This window comes from Pecten maximus, chromosome 11 (genome assembly GCF_902652985.1).
Source record: "Pecten maximus chromosome 11, xPecMax1.1, whole genome shotgun sequence".
Lineage (NCBI taxonomy): Eukaryota > Metazoa > Mollusca > Bivalvia > Pectinida > Pectinidae > Pecten > Pecten maximus.
In genome coordinates, this window is record NC_047025.1 from 86,905 (window position 1) to 101,550 (window position 14,646).

Sequence of the window (14,646 nt, forward strand, 5' to 3'; positions counted from 1 at the left end):
TTACAGGTTGAAACAGTTACCCACGATTAATGCTATTTGGTACACGTTTGAATACATAAAAAAACTATAAAAAAAAGAAGCCATATTTGTTCCTTTGACAATATATATGTTAATGATATTATATGATTTGAATTTAATTTGTTCATTAATCGATATAAACTGAATAGTTGAATCTCAAAAAATTAAGAGGATGTTCTTAATTATTTGAAAAATGTAATTTGAAATTAGATCTTGAAATTATTTTGTTTTTTCGCAATAAACGTTGCCGAATCTAAACTTTGTTGTTGTCGTTGTTATAGTTGTTGTTGTTTTGAACGTTAGAATGTAAATGTCATTATTATTTTGAATGAAATACCATATGAACATCAATCATACAACCACATCTTACTATTTTTATTTACCTTAATTGTATCTTGTTTGGTAATGGTGTAAATTATTTGAAATATCACTCTGTTATTCATTAGTTATTTATAGCCAGTTGACAATACTGATGCTGGCGACATTTACATATTGAAAACAAAATCTAGCAGGGGCCATACCAACAATATATTTAGATATGCTGCTGATAACAATGACAACCTACATTGCACAATTTTATGGAATGGTCGGTCTAGCTGTAATAGACACTATGATTCGATTCCAAGTACATGCAATGTATAGATGTGAACGTTTAATGATACGACATCGCTTATTTATTTTTCAGTCGAAATGTCGTACAAACATATTTCGATAAAACAACAGCATTTCTCTGTCCGTGACTTCATATATATATAGTGTGTGTATTGCATATTGTCTCTGTGGACACGGTGTCCACAGCGCGAAATTTGTGTCCACAAGTACGGGTGCCGTAGTTTTTTTTAATTATGGTTTTATCTCGAAATTTAATGAGTGTGTACACAACTGTAATGAATTTGTCCTTAATTCGAAAGTATAACACTTGTTTTCGTTACTATAAACAGAAGTGTCCATAAGGTTGGTTTACAGTTGGTGGTTCACAACTTCAGTAACCCGAGTATGTCACAGGTACTTGGGGTAAGAAATTACATTTGTATATATATACTATATAGCCTCGTATTACTATATAAAACACAGGTACTTGGGGTAACTATTTTATATAGTAATAAGAGGCTATATAGTATATATATACAAATGTAATTTCTTACCCCAAGTACCTGTGCACAAGCATGGTTACACACCTTCTATCCCACTACATACACTCGTGTAGTGGGATAGAAAATTGTTTGCAATCGTATTTTTTTAACTTTTCTAACTCAAAAATTACAAAAAAAATGATATGTTTGGGATTCCGGTGTGTAACCGAAATTGTTCACACATTTTTCGAAGTCGAAATTGCTTCGTTACACACTTTCACCCCAATGAGGCTGCGCATGCGCAAAACAATTTCCGGTCGGAACACTAGGTACTTCATGGAAGAAGTTATGGATAGCGGTAAATAATGAAGGACTATGTTAATTTTAACGTATTTTTGTTAACGATGAAAGATTTATTGGATTTTTAAGCGATGAACTTCTTTAATTTCTGCGTGCACGTTCCTAGTTTTGCGTGCTCGTGTACTGTTCGTCATGACCTTGGTACTGTTAAATTAAATGTTTGTCAAACCTGTGTTGTCGTATCTTATTAGGGGCTGCTATATCTGTTCACCACAGGGGCATGTCTAGTTTTATATAAAACAAATAGTCAGAAATACCTATATATTGTCAATATATATAGGTATTTCTGACTATTTTTGTTATAAAACTAGACATGCCCCTGTGGTTCAATATTAAGACAACTGCATTTTTCAAAAACCGTTTTCAACTGACAACAACCTGTAGAAAGTTAACATATCTGCAAAAATATGCAGGTTACACCAAAGACATATATGCCTTAATATACACAAAACATTCTTCACACAATTTTATATAATTTATTTATGTAATTTTGTGTTAATTACAGACTGGTTTTGTAAGAATGCTTGATTAAGCTTGTATTTAGATAATCCGAAGGGTTCTGATGTTAATATTAAAGCTTAATCACTGAAACAGTATCCCAGATAAGCTGCTTACTTGTGTAATTTACTTCTGTATTACAATAGATATAATTTGACACTGCTCGTCCTGATTTGTTCATCTAATTTATAGGGCTGAATTAAGCACTGAAGCGATTATCTGAATAATCGACAGCGGTTAGATTACATGATCTAATCAGTGTCAATCTATTTAAGAATTCCTTAATCGTTAATCGCCAGTAATAAAATCACCATTGATAGCGCTCGAATGGTATGATGAGATATGTTGTTTCAGTCAAACCCGTATTAAGCGGCCACCGAAGGGACCGACAGATATTGGCTGCTTAAGACAGCTAGGTGGCTGCTTAAACCATGTGGGCCAGAAACGGCCTGTTGCCCAATTCTTTTTTCAACAGATTATAAAATTTATCATATTATAATGCACTTATTGATACTGATAACAAGATACCATGCGTATAGTGTATTTTGAAGTGAAAACCAACAAAGATCAAAGTTTTGATGAGTTTGATAAAAATACCTGGTCGTGTGATTTTCGCGGATGTCTACTTCCGGACAAAATGGTCACTTAATACAGGACGATACAACGACTTGGGGCAGATTTTTGTGGCCGTTGGTTCATTATATAGTCTTTTCAATCGGGCGGACCACAGACTGGCCGCTTAATGGAGGTGGCCACTTATTCAAGGTGACCGTTAGAGCAAGTTTCAATTGCATGGTGGCGAGTACTTAATGTCTTTCGTACATGTTTATAGTCATGCTAAAACCACATTAAATATGTGTGACTTGCTTTTTTAGATGTGAGAGGGGGATATATATGATGACTGTAATCTTTGACAGTCAGCCCTAATCAATGGCGAGACAAATGTGTTACAATCTGAATGTGCAAACTTAATCATGTACTTTGGTGTTGCTACCTGTTTGAAGTCAGCGGCATAAATATTTGCAATCATGTTTCTATTATACAGAATTAACGAAACCAAACAAGTGTCACCTTGAGGCTATTGACATCGGGAAAATTTGAAATGTTTCTTATTATTCACTTGACTATGAGTCGACATCGAATATTATTTTGGATCAAAACAAACTGTTGATTTTCTAATGGGAGTATATTCTTTCTGAGACCATCTGGGTTTATCATAGCAAGCAAGTGTTATAACATTATTCTGACAACAACACAGCACGTGTGGCTAATACTAGCCTGCAAGCCTACATTCACTGATATTAAGAGACTATTACTGCTAAAAAGATCAATCGATGAGTAATCGATCCAATTAATCAAATACAAAAATGCTAATTGTTGCCGCCCTACTATTATAGTCGACAGAATGCTTCTGATGAACTATGAATACATATTGATCAAGCACCTAAGTGAATTCGAAGATGATACAATGTTTACTGTTGGATTCCATTCAGCAAAAGTTGTCAAGTAATTATGGGAAAACTTGCCCACACCAGCCTCTTTTCTGTGTTTGAGGGAAAAGTTTGACCTGCATTTTTTCAACATAAATATAAATGTGCAAAATCTCAGCTTGAATTAGATTTTCTTTTTTCTCATCAAATTGGGAAGGAAACCTTGATTTGGTGTTGGGAATTGGGATTTTTTACAGTTTGAAATATGTGTACATGTATAGCTTTTCTTTCATAGTTTCAACCATTTTTTTCTCCTTTTTCTTTTCTTCCAGAAGTTTCCTCAACTTCCAGTCTATAGTTTCCTCAGAATGGAGACCATGAGAAAACAGAGAAGGGTAAGCATTTTAATTAATTTTTTTTTACAATTTTTACTGATACCTAATTCTATTTTTTTTAAGTTTTCTTGAAGATTAGTTTCTGATCAGTTGCAAATGAGGAGCAAGTACAGAACAAAAATACACATGATTTTTTTTAGTTGAAGATGCTGATATAAAGATTTGAATACAATAATGTGAGTGTGTTTGCTGCAACTGTGCGGGGCCACAGTGGTCGAGTGGCTAAGATGTCCCGACACTTTATCACTAGCCCTCCACCTCTGGGTTGCGAGTTCGAAACCTATGTGGGGCAGTTGTCAGGTACTGACCGTAGGTCGGTGGTTTTTCTCCGGGTACTCCGCCTTTCCTCCACCTCCTGAAAACCTGGCACATCCTTATTTTAAATGACCCTGGCTGTTAATAGGACGTTAAACAAAACAAACCAAACAAACCAAACAAACCAAAATGCAATTGTGCTCCATGAATTTGTACCCATGTCCAGTTCCATAATGTTACAGCTTTGATACTATTGCCTCAGCTGACCCTTTAAACTGCTTTTTGAACTTTTAATATTAATAAATCAGAGCTGTAAGTAAAAAGAGACAAATGAAAACACTTAATAATACATCAGTACTTGTTGTGCCCGTCTGAAAATTTTTCCAATAAGTCAAACAAAAAGAGCGGAACACAAATAGGTCCATTCAACAGTTCATTTTCAGAGAAATTAACTTCAGTTATTTGCGCAATGAAATATAAAAGCCTAAGGTATAAATTTCACTCTTTTTTAGCCCACCATCATCAGATGGTGGGCTATTCAAATCGCCCTGCGTCCGTGGTCCTTCCCTCCGTCCGTCCGTCCGTAAACAATTCTTGTTATCGCTATTTCTCAGAAAGTACTGAAGGGATCTTTCTCAAATTACATATGTAGGTTCCCCTTGGTGCCTAGTTATGCATATGGCATTTTGAGACCAATCAGAAAACAACATGACCGACAGGCAGCCATCTTGGATTTCGACAATTGAAGTTTGTTATCGCTATTTCTCAGAAAGTACTGAAGGAATCTTTCTCAAATTCCATATATAGGTTCCCCTTGGTGCCTTAATCTTAAATTTTATATATAAATTTCCCTTGTTTGAAAAGTACTAGAGGCTGTTTCTGAATTTACAGAGATTAGTAAGACTTAGAAGAAGAGAAAAGTAGAGAAAAGATCAATCTGACATGAAACCTATGAAGAACATTCAATGGTGGACGCCAAGATCCCTCTGGGATCTCTTGTTTATGAAAGTGGTTTTACTCTTTTTTGCACTGAGTACACATGTGAAGGTCCTGTCGGTGTGCATCATCATGCAGGTTGATCATCTGCTGCTGGTACTGCTATCTAAGTATCTGGAAAAAATTATTATCAGAAATGTATGCTTAAATATCGGGCATCTTCATAAGTATATAAATTATGCAGGCCCCTGTGTAACTTGTTTTCACAATTGCCAAATTTTCTCTTTTTAATTTTTCTTCAGTCTAAATGTACCCAAAATGATACTGACCAGCCCATGGCCACTCCAAGTGATTTCCAAATCGTCAATATTCCAGGCAAAGGTATAGTGAACATTGCATACATTATTTACATTATTTATTTTAGGTTGTGATATTTTTGTTAGACTTATTAATCATAGTACTTCCAGCAATGTTAGAAGTTAAGCATGGTGAGATATGTGTACATGTACACTAATAGGCCTGTGTCATTTTACTTGATAATAGCTGGCTCTCAAACGTTCAAAGCTTTTAATTTAAAAAAGGTCTAGTTTTAAATTAACATTTGGATGGTCATGATTAGGATTGGTGTTATGATCCATTCTGTAAGTAACCAATAACCTTAGTTTGTTTACAACTCATAATTAACCATGCATGCAGAGATTTTATTGCAATGCCACCATGGGAACAAATGTTTTAGATGTTTAAAGAAAGCCTATGGGGAAAAAAAGAACAGTTTTTATGTCCTTTCCACAATATCATGTAACCTTTTAGCTCACCTGGTCCGAAGGACCAAGGTGAGCTTATGCCATACCGTGGCGTCCGTCCGTCCGTCCGTCAACAATTGACTTATTTGACTTCTTCTTCATAACCGCTGATCGGAATTTGCACAAACTTGGTCAGAAGCATCCCTATGGAAAGGGGACTCAAAATTGTACAAATGATGGGGCTGACCCCCTGGGGGCTTCTGGGGTGGGGCCAAAAGGGGTCAATTTGGAGCTATTGATATAAAGGACTTCTTCTCTGAAACCACAATAGCTATTGCTCATATTTGCCAGGTAGTATCACTATGGGGTGGAGATTCAAAATTGTACAAATGATGGGGCCGACCCCCCAGGGGCCTGAGGGGCGGGGCCAAATGTGGTAAATCCGTCTGTATTGATATAAACCGACTTCTTCTCTGAAACCAAGCAATGGCTATCGCTCATATTTGCCTGGTAGCATCATTATGGGGTGGGGATTCAAAATTGTACAAATGATGGGGCTGACCCCCCAGGGGCCTGAGGGGCGGGGCCGAATGTGGTCAATTTGGCTATATTGATATAAACGACTTCTTCTCTGAAACCGAGCAATGGCTGTCGCTCATATTTGCCTGGTAGCATCACTATGGGGTGGGGATTCAAAATTGTCCAAATAATGGGGCTGACCCCCAGGGGCCTGAGGGGTGGGGCCAAATGTGGTCAATCGGGCTATATTCATATAATTGACTTCTTCTCTGGAACCAAGCAATGGATATCGCATATTTTACTGGTAGCATCACCTTGGGGTAGGAATTTGAAATTGTACAAATGACAGGGCCGACCCCCCTGGGGGCTGACGGGCGGCCCAAAAGGGGTCAGTTTTGCATAATTGAAATAAACGACTTTTGCTCTGAAACTAAGCAATGGATTTCGCTCATATTTCCCTGGTAGCATCCCTATGGGATGGGGATTCAAAATTGTACAAATGGTGGGGCTGAAGGGCGGGGCAAAAATTGGTCAATTTGTTTAAACAACTTCTTCTCTGAAACTAAGCAATGGATATTACTCACATTTGTATGGTAGCATGGTTATGGGGTGGGGATTCAAAATTGTAAAAATGTTGGGGTTGACCCGGGCCGCCAGGGGACTGAGCGGTGGGGCCAAAAGGGGTCAATTTGGCTAAATTGATTTAAACAACTTATTCTCTGAAACTAAGCAATGGTTTGACTGGTAGCATCCTATTGGGGTAGGGATTCAAAATTACATAAAGGAAGGAGCTGACCCCCAAGGGGGCAGAGGTCAGGGTCAAAAGGGGTCAATTGGTCTTAACAAGTTCTTCTCTGAAACTAAGCAATGGATATCACTCACATTTGTGTGGTAGCATCCCTCTGAGGTCGCAGATTAATGCACTTTTTCGAATTTTCAGTATTAAAATAAAACCAATGTACATATATGTACCCATATAAAATGCTTATGATATATATTGACATAGCAATACCAGCGACAAATATACTTCAGCATCATTCTTGTTTCATAACTCATGAAACCAGATGAGCGATTCAGGCCCTCTGGGCGTCTTGTTAAATTTTGGCTTTTTAAATTGGATATCTTTTTCATAGAATGTGACTACATGTACATGATATAGCCATCAATATTGAAAAATGTTTAGCCACTGGATAATTTTACAGGCATGTTTCATTCCAAGACTAGTACATGTACCTCTTAAGTAATAAGGGGTCCGGTAGATAATTATTCTGGTTTCTAGCCCACCATCATCAGATGGTGGGCTATTCAAATCACCCTGCGTCCGTGGTCCGTCGTCCGTCCGCCCGTCCGTCCGTCCCTCCGTCCGTAAACAATTCTTGTTATCGCTAATCCTCAGAAAGTGCGGAAGGGATCTTTCTCAAATTTCATATGTATGTTTCCCTTGGTGCCTAGTTATGCATATTGCATTTTGAGACCAATCGGAAAACATGGCCGACAGGCAGCCATCTTGGATTTTGATAATTGAAGTTTGTTATCGCTATTTCTGAGAAAGTACTGAAGGGATCTTTCTCAAATTTCATATGTAGATTCCCCTTGGTGCCTAGTTATGCATATTGCATTTTGAGACAAATCGGAAAATAACATGGTCGACAGGCAGCCATCTTGGATTTTGACAATTGAAGTTTGTTATCGCTATTTCTGAGAAAGAACTGAAGGGATCTTTCTCAAATTTCATATGTAGGTTGCCCTTTGTGCCTAGTTATGCATATTGCATTTTGAGACCTATCGGAAAACAACATGGCCGACAGGCAGCCATCTTTGATTTTGACAATTGAAGTTTGTTATCGCTATTTATCAGAAATTGCTGAAGGGATCTTTGTGAAATTTCATTTGTAGGTTGCCTTTTTTCCTAGTTATGCATATTGGATTTTGAGACCAGTCAGAAACAACCTGCCCGACAGGCAGCCATCTTGTATTTTGACAATTGAAGTTTGTTATCGCTATTTTACAGAAGGTAATGAAGGGATCTTTCTCAAATTTCATATGTAGATTCCCCTTGGTCCCTGGTGTTGCATTTTGGGACCAATCCGAAAACAACAGACAGCCATTATCGCTAAATCTTAAATTTTATATATAGGTTCCCCTTGTTTGAAAAGTACTAGAGGGCTGTTTCTGAATTTACACAGATTAGTAAGACTTAGAGGAAGGGAAAAGTAGAGAAAAGATCAATCTGACATGGAACCTATAAAGATCATTCAATGGTGGGCGCCAAGATCCCTCTGGGATCTCTTGTTGTTTAGTCCTTGTCTTTATTTCTCAGTCATATCAAATTGGTGTTTTATTTATGTTATGTAATAAGCAAAAAGTAAGTCTTTGTTAAGTTTAAAAGAACTCATAATGATCTTTTCCTACCTTGATGAACTTTGTTATAATTACGGGCCAGGGCCATATGAGTGGAGGAAGGTAATAAATTACTTTAGGCAGTATTCTTATAACCATCATAGCATTTGTTTGTGTCTGTTTTCTACCATGTTTCAAACATGTAAATCCTGCATATTCTTTTTTGCTTAGTGTAGTAACACAAATCACATTAAGTTGGCATCAATTTTTGCACATGTTTACATCAAATTTTGCCCTTATTTACATTAAGCTATTTTTTTTTTATCTGGATAAGAGTTTCATTTTTGATCCTAGTTAATTCTAGGAAACAAATCATGATATTTCATTGTTTTTCCTTTCAGCGAAAAAAACACCATGGTAATTCAGAACATAACTAACATAGTCTGTTTTTGATTTTTGAAAACATTCTGATCTGAACATTACCAACTGCATCTCTCTCTCTTTAAAGTTTTGCAAATAAAGACTATTTTCCAACATACACTTTAATGTATGTTTGTGTCATAATTATTAATATTTGTAAATTTTTGATGTTATGGTATTTGACTGTTCCATAGAGAGGTTTTCAGCATTTGTAATGTTCAGAAAATAAAAAAATTGATTATAGTTTATTTGATTTGCTGGACCTAATAATCACTTGTACTTGATATCATTAAAAGTAAATTCATTACTGAGTTTTGCCTTCTGCTTTTAAAAGAAAAAGGGAATCTAATCTTAATTTTCATATTTGTCAAAAGATGATTCTTGTTGGAGTATACAATTTTGGGGAGGTAAAAGAACAGTAAAAGTTTGATAACTTTGTAATAACAGCATCCTTACTTTATTTGATCCTGATAAAGTTCTACAAGTGATTATTAAGACAAAGGTTAAACAAGAACTTGAATGTATTGTACAACTTTACCTTTGGACAAGTGGTCATGACAATCTCGGCCAAATATTTTCTTTCATCTCAAAAAGCTATGGAATATTTAGTAAAATATCAAAAGTGGGATATGCCTGGGGTAATTAATCTTGGCTTTATAGATATGTGTATCAAAGGAGTTATTTATGGGTTTCAGCAAATTGTGACCCCATTAAGATGTCACTCTTCTGCTGTCTTGTTTTCCATATTTTAGTTTTCTCCAGAACATGAAATAATATTGTGCACAAAGAAACAAATGGTTCTTTCATTTTAATGATATTATATAATAACTGTACAGTCAGAGTCTGTCTGGTTACTGAAACATCCGGACACAAGTTGTTCTTGTCACTGATGATGAATTCACTTAAGTGTACCATTCAAAATTATCAAATATCAAATATGGATGCAATTTTTGCTGTCAAATAATGTACATATAATGATCAAGATGTAGTTAATCAAAGAAAAACATTATTACAACTTTAGGGGTTTAATTATAAGTAGATTTATGAAACCAATCATTTATACAAACATTCCTGACCTCTTTTTACAGGTTCTGATAACTCAGTTCCAACCAAGAAGAAAAAAGGTGAGATGCAACATTGGCTCACTGGTTAGGTCAGCCAATAAATCCCCTTTTCCATCTTAGATCTATCAGTTATTTTCATCAATGTACATTCCGATGGGATAAAATACATACCCGTGTGTTGTAAATTAATGGTGAAGTAATATCAGCCTTTCAATATTTCTGGAATAGCTCTGTGATTTTTTTTGTGTTTTTAGTATTTTTATTTTTATGAGGGTATTACAGTCTTTATTTCTTTATTTCAGTTAAAACAAGTGGACCAATACTTCTTTTTACTGGTTTTGGAAATGAAAATGTAAAAGATCTGTTGGTAAGTTTCTTACATCATATGCTTTAATGTCATCACCTTGATAATTTTTAAGGGAAAATGGAACTATACTGTAGATCGAGTACCGGAACTATTACGTATGGTGACATATTGGTTGCTTCAGCAAAAATGGATGATTTCCTGATTCCAGATCTATGAATTGAGAAAAATGAAAATTTTCAGTTTGAAGAAATAGTTAAATTCAAATGGAATATGGGTTTTCCTATCTGATGCAAATGGCCTATGCGAAAAATAACAGATGACAGAAATGAGACTCATTACCTTGGGTAGCTTGGGTGTTTGTACTGTACATGTAACTTTTAAATGCCTTGAAACCGTCTGGTATGTTTTTTACTATGCCCAATTCATAATGTAGACATAGGCCACATTATATTTAAATTAATCTGATATGTTTGTTATATTTCAGCCAGATTTGAAGGAATTCATGAAAATGAGTCATGCAAAGATTTATACAGATCTCCATTCTGATGTGTCACATTGTGTGGTTGCTGATGGTAAGCATATATGATAATACATAGATAGAAATCTTTGAGTTACCTTGCCTTTTAGGTAACCTGAGACAAAGTCTCAAGTGACCTATGCTAACCGCCTTTTGTCCATTGTCCGTAAACATTTTGCATTTTCGTCTTCTCCAAAACTGCGAAACCAAATATTATGAAATTTGGAAGGAAGCTTCCCTGGTCAATGGTCAACCAAAGTTGTGAATTATGTAGTCCCAACCCCCCAGGGGCCTTAGAGGCAGGCCAAAAACAGTCAAATTGACTAAATTTCAAAAATCTTCTTCTCATAACTCCCAGATATGGTATAATCAAATACTCTTCACAGATAGAAAGATCTTCAGGTCCTTTACCAAAATTGTGAATTTCATGACCCTGGAGTCTCATGTTTCCCCCTGGGGAGGGGGTAAAGTTTATACTATGGTTCTTATAGGGAAATCACATTTTTGAGCATTGTTCCAGTTGTCGTGGAAATAATATAAACTTGGTTAGAATTATCAGTATGGGATGTCTGTTGTAAACTACATGTATATTGGCACTGACTGACCCCCAGGGGCTTATGGGTGTGGCCAAAAAGGGTCAAATTAACTGAAATATCAAGAAACTTCTTCTCAAAACCCAATTAAGGAAGAATCAAATACTCTTCATATATGGAAAGGTCTTTTGTTTTATTTTTATTGGAATTCATTCTAACTTTGTTAGCATTATCTAATGGGATGACAGCTTGATGCTATGCACATGTTGGCCACGATTGACCCCCTTGGCAGATGTGCGGGGCCAAAAAGGGTAGATTAAATTAACTTAAATATTTCAAAACTCAGGGGGCCATTAAGGCCCATCCGATGGGCCTCTTGTTTGATTTTTTCCATTCATTTTGAAACTTTATTTTACCACCATGGAAATCTTTGTGTTAGAAAGAGCTTTATTTTTTATTAATTACGAATTGAAATTTATTCTTTTTTTTATTCTTCCATTTCTTGTAAATTTTGAGATACATTTTAAAATGACTATTTTCTCATAGAAACCTAGCTATGATTCCATTAGAGAAACATCACAAAATTAAAGTTCCTTTTTCTTACAGTTGAAAATGGATTTACATCATCCATTTCATTAAAGTTTCTGAACTGTCTTGTTGACGGTAAGAAAATCATCAACTCTGCCTGGATTACAGATTCTGTTAAAGCAAAATGTGTCCTTGATGAGGTATGTAGTCATTATTTTGGAACTGATGTAAATCGTGACCTGACTGGTGTTGTTTTATTAGCTGTATTTGATAAGGACTATATATAGAGATTATGTTGTGTCCATCTGTTCAGATAGCATGCCATCTGTCTATAGACTATGTAATCGACACTTATTTGAAATAGTGCTACTGTCAAAAAAATGCTTCTTAGGTTGGTAAGTTAGAGTTCAAAGTAACTGAAATAGCAACTGTGGAATTACAGAACATGACTTTGAGGAAGTTACCAACAGAAGTACAATTGTGAATACCAGATTATTTGCAAGCAGATTGGCTTTTGCAACACATGACACATATGTTGATATCAGTGTGATATAATTTTGTGGGTATTTCTTGTGGAAAACTGCTCATAAAAATAGGTCATAACAGAATTTTAGCATTAAATGCTGTAGTAAACTTGAATGATTGGCTCTTCCACAAATGTATAAAGGATTCAGAGTTTAATATGTGATTTGTAGCAATATTTAATACTAAATTGACCATAGTTAGATTAGGACATGTTTATTTTATCATACTGAATTGGTTTACTAAAAGGTTTATCTTAGTTTGTGACTCTATTCTGAAGATTTCTTCATACATGTATTTAGCTTTAATATATATTTACAGCTTAAATATATATTTACAGATGGTATGTTTAACCTTTATTTTGTGCTTTGTCAACCAAATTAACTACAATGACATATTGAGATCAGGTCGTAACAGTCTCTACATTAGTAGTATTACTGTACTTTGTAGGCTAGCTAACATAGATGCAGACTGATGTATAAATAAGTATGAATAGTTTCACATATTTTAGTAACAACTAAATTATGTTAATGTTATGCTTTTAGGACAGCTATCTAGTGATAGGAGATAGCATTTCAGGATATTGGCCAGCCTTGAGGAGAAAGAACATAATTTTCCCCAAACCAATTTATATAGAGGAAGAGAAAGGTAATGTATATATACAATATTCAAAGAAGTAACATTGAACATGCAGAGCCCATTGCTTTGCACCAGTGTGTTGTCCTTATTTCTTTGAATATAATCTACCAGACACTGAAATATATGAATAAAATTGATATATCTATAGTATAATTTATATACTTTAATTACTATTTGTTTATAAAAAGTCTGGTAACTTTGAACAGGCACATGAAGCATAATAGATGAAACGGAACTTCTGTTTACTTGTGGGTAATGCTATGCCACACCAACCATTTAAAGCAAGTACATTGGTAAATATATCATCATAAATGCTTGAGTTACTATGTTATCTTCTCTGTAATCCTTTATTTGTCCCATTACAGCTGGATTAAAAACATTACTGCAGAAGCTTGACGTCACTATTGTTGACCAGCCTAGCCAAGACTGCTTTATTATTGGTCAAGATTGTAATTTTTTTTTTTATTAACATAAAATATCCGTCATAATCTGTCACATGTTAAAGATAAAATTCTGTTCAAACAAAACAGGTTAGGTCATAATGACTGAAGGGCCTTATTACCAGCCACCATGGATGACTGCTTCTCTATATATATTGAAAATGTTTTTATTCCAAGCATTAAAAGCTGACAATTACTTTTTTTAATCCATCAACAGTATATCCGGTACATGTAGGTGGTTAATTGGTTAAATCATGGAGGAAATTGATGGTGTATCACATTATTAGCTACATGAAGTATTATAGTCAATGTTGAAAGTATTCTAAAAATGAATTTTAGCATTTGGCAATTCTGGATTTTTTTTCTGTATTTGTTAGGGATTAAATGGTAAATTACACATTACCAAAAAAAAAGATTAAACGTTTTTTTTAAGCCAAATTTCTCTGGTAGTTGATTTATACATACTTTGTGAAGGTGTAATATTTAATTTTGCCATTATAGAGTTACATGTATATATTGATACTTCTTTCTCAAGAATCAGCATCCAGTGGATAGTCGACAGTATTTTGATGAATACCATACAAGACACCAAAGATTATAGTAAGTACATTGTGTACATGTATGTTACGAGTCTACATGCCATGTGAATGAGTTGATGCCATGGTATTCATTGTCTATTTGTTCATTCGTTGTCCACTTTTCTTTTAAATTACTTTTTCTGCAGAAGTATTGAACAGATTTCAACCAAATTTTGTATGAAATATCTTTTGCAAAAGGGTCTCAGTCTTATCATTAAAAAGTTCCCAGATCTCTCAGGCTGATGGGCAGGGCTCAGAAGGAAAAAATGAAGAAAATAATTATTTCACTTGTATTCAAGAGACATATTTCATTTTTATTACTGAAAACAGTCTTCAAAATAGAGAATATATATTCTGACTACAAATCTACCCATACATGACAGGAATCTCACTATATATACTGAAACGAAAAAGAAACGCAACTTCAAATTGTAGGTTTAATAAAATAATACTTGTGAGCATTATGTTTAAATTTCATATGTAATAGTTAATATTGAATATTGATGTAACATCCTTTAAATGTTTAGAGAT